Genomic DNA, 5,595 nt, shown 5'->3' with positions numbered 1-5,595 from the left:
TATGTTACTTTTGTTTGTTTTGTAAGAGGTCTTCACTAACAATGAGCAGAGCTTCTTTACATAGGTGCAAAGGACCTTCATTCCTTTTAGTTGACTGTAGCTTTGATTCATAGATTGTAGATGATCGAAACTGGTTATATACAGTTTGAAGTAGTCACATTGAAGTTATCCCATATTTACTCAATGTTCGTTTAAGGAACTGTATACCTTACATTTTTCTTAATATGTGTTGAAATATTTAAGTAGGGCTAGATATTCATTATTATTATGTGTTGTGTTAGTTTACTAAGAAGTGAAGGAATATAAGAATTTGATCTTGAAATAGTTCATTAGACATCTTGTGCATGAGAGTATGAAACTGCTGAGTGTGTGACAGTGGGAACAAAACAAAATATGTGGTTGGTGCGAGGACGTCTGCGTTCCAGAACAAAAAGATAATCCAGGAGCAGCAACAAGGACAAGACCCGCAGGGCCAGCTGATAGAGAACAACTGGTGACCCTATATGGAAATCTACAACCAGGAGGAGCGAGCAAGTTATTCGGCAGGAGAAGAAAGACCAATGAGAGCAAGCTAAAGTTAACTGCAGTTTACACATAGCCAATAGAATAATGACAGAATGCCTTTGTTGATGTGCCATTTGCATATTGTGTAGTATAACTAATGGCTGGGCAACTCGGATGTAGAGTACGTCTGCTGGTGGCAACAGAGGCGTACAGAGGTGTATTGAGAGGGACCCGAGACCCAGGTGATGTATTAGATTTGTGTGTTAGGAATAAATCCACTCGTGTGTGAAAATGCCGGCTTCCTGATACCTTTCTATTGCAGAACGAGCGCGCATATTGTTGGATGAGTGGCAGTTGGGTAAGGTCACAAATTGGAGTCAGATTAGTAACTCGAGTTCATGTTAAATTAGAAATATATTCCAACAGAAGATAAACTTAGCAAGGGTTTAGTTGCATTGTTCCACAGGTAAGCGGCATTCAACGTGCTTCAAAATGATCTGATCACCGTTGAGGAGGTGTCGGCCGCCCATGGAGAAGACAACTGGTTGGGTGTAGAAATCAGACTCTACAACTCCACTGCGGGGGGCATGGGCCGACGAATGCTAAATCACACCACACAACATTCTTTAGCTAATTAGCGTTGCTACAGCCACGATCTCCCCTCCCTTTTGTGTAGCAATGCCTCTGTAACCAGGGCAACCAAAACATTAAAAAGAGGAACACGTGGAGTAAGAACTTAGAATTGATGGACATTGTAACTGAGTTTCCTTTCTCTATCGTTCTCCTCGCGAGTAAACTCATCCTGGTTGTCTTCTCTTTGTTCTAGCATATTATGTAGTGTCTGATCATACTTCGACCTAACAAAGGCTGCCTAAAATACACCTCGGATCAAGCCGATAAATGACTTGGGGTTGGCTTTAGTCACTGACTCAAACATTTTACGATGATTAACTAGCTTATATTTGCAACAAAAAGCGTTATAAGATAGGTAATCTCCCTAATTGTCAACTAAGTGCAGGAATGACCAAATCCCATTTTCCAACCAAGCCTTATTAAACAACGATTTGTATTTGATGATAATGTATCTGATGTTCCAAATTGGCGTACTATATGGAGTGAAGTTGTGATTGTAGTCGCCAGTATCAAAGGACCTGTTGATGAAACTTGGATAACTTAACGGGGAGTTTTTGAACATTGAAATCACATTTTAGTAATAGTTTTATTCCACCGAGTTTCTCAAATAATTTCTTAAGGAGATACCAGAAAGGGCTATTTTGGAAGGATTTTAATCAATTGATTATTAGGGACGGCAGCTCAGTGGTGCACTGGTTAGCACAACTGCCTCACAGTTAGGAAGGTGCGGGTTCGATTCCACCTCTGGCCTTCCTGTGTGGAGTTTGCATGTTCTCCCCTGGCTCGCGTGGGTTTTTTCCGGGCACTCCGGTTTCCTCCCACATCCCAAAAACATGCTTGGTAGGCCGATTGAGCACTCCAAATTGTCCCTAGGTGTGAGTGTGAATGATTGATTGTCTCTGTGTGCCCTGCGATTGGCTGGCAACCAGTTCAGGATGTCCCCCGCCTACTACCTGATGACTGCTGAGATAGGCTCCAGCACGCCCGCGACCCCCGTGGGGACAAACAGTACAGATAATGGATTTTTAGGGTCCCGTTTATAAAATCAAAGTAATAGTCTGAAGGCCACCATCTTTGTAATATTTGGTTATTTCAGGTCTTTTAATATAATGAACATTTTCCTCCTTGTATAATCCAATTTTAATTTTTTTGGTTTTGTTTTTTGATGGCTTTATTTGGGATAGAGTATGCTGGGTAGATACATTGTGAAATGCTTTCCAACTTGGTCAGAGGACACATTCCATAAGACTAAGAAAAAGCTATCGTGCATATGGTCTATTAATAGACAGCATCCTTCAACGTACAATATGGCAAGGACCTGACGTAATTTGACGTAGTCGTCATTGGTAGATGCAGTATCCCCAGAAACCGAGAATAGTAGTCGAAGACCACAAAGTAGCTTCTTTTGTTGTGTTCACAGAAATTGAAGAGGGAGGTAGCAACAGCAATGTGTACATGTTCTATTAGGGTGGACAATCTCTGTACAATGTGATGCTCATATGTACAATTCTTTTATTATTTTATGCAAACATAACTGCTCAATATCAGAACACGTATACAACACACACAGGGGGGTGACACCCCCCCACACTCAGGTACAAAATGGTCATGTGACAAGTTCCCGCCTCAGGTACGAAATGGTCATGTGACAAGTTCCCGCCTTTCCGGACAGAACAAAACAAGCTGACCTGGAGACAGAAGTTGTTGTTTCATCTGCTGCTGTCCCTTGTGTATTGGCCGCCATTAAACAACCCAAGATCTTGCCAATAAAGAACCAACTCTATACTCCACATCTTTGCTTTCCTGGCTCAACAACGGACATCCCGCACAACATCCAACAAGATCAAGACCAATCCTTTTCCATGGGCGACTTGGGAGCACCGTAGAAACAAGTGGCTCCTTGTTTTGGCTTTGTTTCATCTCCAGACATGTCTTGCATGACTCGACAATGGTCTTGAGTTGCACAGAGAATCCAGGCCACCATACTGATGCTTTGGCCCTATCCCTGCACTTTGTTAGCCCCTGATGTCCTTCATGTATCTTCTGAAAGATTTCTGCTCGCATTGTCTTTAGAACTATAATCCTTGCTCCTCTTATTAATAGTCCATCAGCTTCTGATAGCACGTTTTTCACTTTTGCGGAGTTTCTAACATTTAGCGGAAGTTTGCTGTTCATCAGCCTGACCTGATGAATTTAGCGACCTCCTGTAGTTCACCGTCAGTTGCTGTTGCCATTCTGATGCTCCCCATCTTTGTTGGCAATGCCAGGACTCCATGCAGCACTGTGGCTACGTAGCAAGCCACATTTTCATGTGTGTTCGCTTCGTTCATTACATGTGTTAGAGGGTTGCGAAACAGGGTGTCTGCCACAATGAAGGACTTCCCAGGTACATATTCCCCTCTAGCATTGTATCTCAGGAGTCTCATCAATAAGCGCTGGCACCTTACAGGAACATTGTCTAAGCTTCGGCTGTTGACAAGTGGTACCAATGACTTGTGGTATGTCTCGAGTCTAAACTGGTCCAAGCCACAGAGGTATTTATAAAATTTCTTACATGCCCATACACTGGCCAGACATTCCTTCTCAATCTGCGAGTAGTGCGTTTCTGCCTCTGTGAGACGCCTCGAGCAGTATGCAACAGGCTTCCATTCTTTTGCATGGAGCTGGAGGTGCATGCCCCCGAGACCATAGCTGCTCGCATCGGCTGACACAGCAGTGGGCTTGGCGACATCATAGAATGTGAGAGCTGGTACAGTTGTTAACATCTTGTTGATGCTCTGGAAAGCTGACTGCTGTGAGTAGCCCCACGTCCAAGCGTTCTTACTCTTAAGGCGCTCGTAAAGTGGCTGACCTTTTGTGGATAGTTTAGGGACATATCTTCCAAGATTGTTCACCACGCCAAGGACTATCTTTTGCTCCTGCACCTTTTCAGGTGGTGCTAGTTGGCAAATGGCCTCCACTTTTTCCGGGTCAGGCCTAACTCCTGTGTTGTCAATGAGGTGGTCCAGAAAGCGTAGCTGGCTCTGTCTGAACGACCATTTATCTTTGTTGAATTTCAGGCCTGACGCCTCGACACCTTCTACCGTCTCTCATCGTGTTCCTTTGCAGTTCCATAAACAAGAATGTCATCCATAAAAAGTTCCACATCGTCCAACCCCTGCAGAGTCTAACATTTTCCGTTAGAAGATCTCAGGTGCTCTGAAAATACCAAAAGGTAATCTTTTAAAGCAGTGTCTGCCAAAGGGTGTGGTGAACGTTGTCAATTTGCAGCTGTCCAGGTGCAGTGGAATCTGGCAAAATCCACTCGCAGCATCCAGGGAAAAAAACACAGCTGCTCCACTCAAGTTGGCTGTTATTTCGTCAGCAATGGGAGGACGTATTGCTCTCTTTTTACAGACTGGTTTAACCTCTTCAGGTCAACGCATATTCTTGCTTTGCCTGTGTGTTTTTTTAGAGCAGGTACTACGGGAGCACACCATTCGGTCGGTTGCATCACCCGTTTAATAACGGCAGATTTCTCCATCCTGTGTAGTTCCTCTTTTACTTTGTCCAAAAGAGGAAAGGGCACGCGGCGGGCGTTGGATGGTGTCGCATCGTCCTTCAGCTGGATTTTTACAGGATCCGTTTTTAAGCGTGCCATGCTCACCAAAAGCTTGCTGAAAACCATGGATGACTTGTGTCACACCATCCACGTGTTCATTTTTATAGACAGAGGTCTGCTCAGTAAATTACTGACACTTGGGCCCCACACCACATACGCATCCAGAAGGTAGTTCTTTACCTTATAATGGATTGTTGCATTGATGATACCCAGGCACCATAGCCCACCTCCAGGACTATCGAGGAGAATTTTGGCTGGTAGCAGGGCTTTTGGTGGGGTGAGTTTCTGGAATGAATCCTCACTTAATATGCTGACATATGCTCCCGTGTCATTTTGAACTCCATCCCAGTGGAATCCACCTTGAGCTGCACTGTCCACTGTCCTTTTTCCTCTGCAGTATTCAAAACGTTGCCTCCAATCCGGCCATTCAACTTCGTTTTCGACAGCCTAGGCGAGTGGGCGTGACAAGTGGTGTTAAATAAATGCGTGACTCAGTGGTAAAGTGTCTTGCTCAAGGACACTTCGACATGGTCACCAGGGTTGTGGATCGACCCCACAACCTTAGAGTTGAGAGGCAAACCCTCTACCACTGAGCCACACGTGCATTTGACACCACTCGTCACGCCCACTCACTTCGGCTGTTGGAAACGAAGTTGAATCAACTAAGGTTGTGGGGTCGATCCTCAACCCTGGTGAACATGTCAAGTTTTCTTGAGCAAGACACTAACCCCAATTTGCCAGTGTGGACCTGGCAGCGCGTTGCATGGCAGCACCCTCCCATTGGTCTAAGAGTGTGTGTGAAGCATTATGAATGAATGAATGAATGAATGAATGAATGAATGAAGGAAGGAAGGAAG

Source organism: Syngnathus leptorhynchus, chromosome 6 (assembly GCF_054491065.1).
Source record: "Syngnathus leptorhynchus isolate UIUO chromosome 6, UIUO_Slep, whole genome shotgun sequence".
In the NCBI taxonomy this organism is placed as follows: Eukaryota; Metazoa; Chordata; class Actinopteri; order Syngnathiformes; family Syngnathidae; genus Syngnathus; species Syngnathus leptorhynchus.
The sequence above is the reverse complement of the archived record's forward strand: the minus strand, read 5'-3'. Positions refer to the sequence as shown.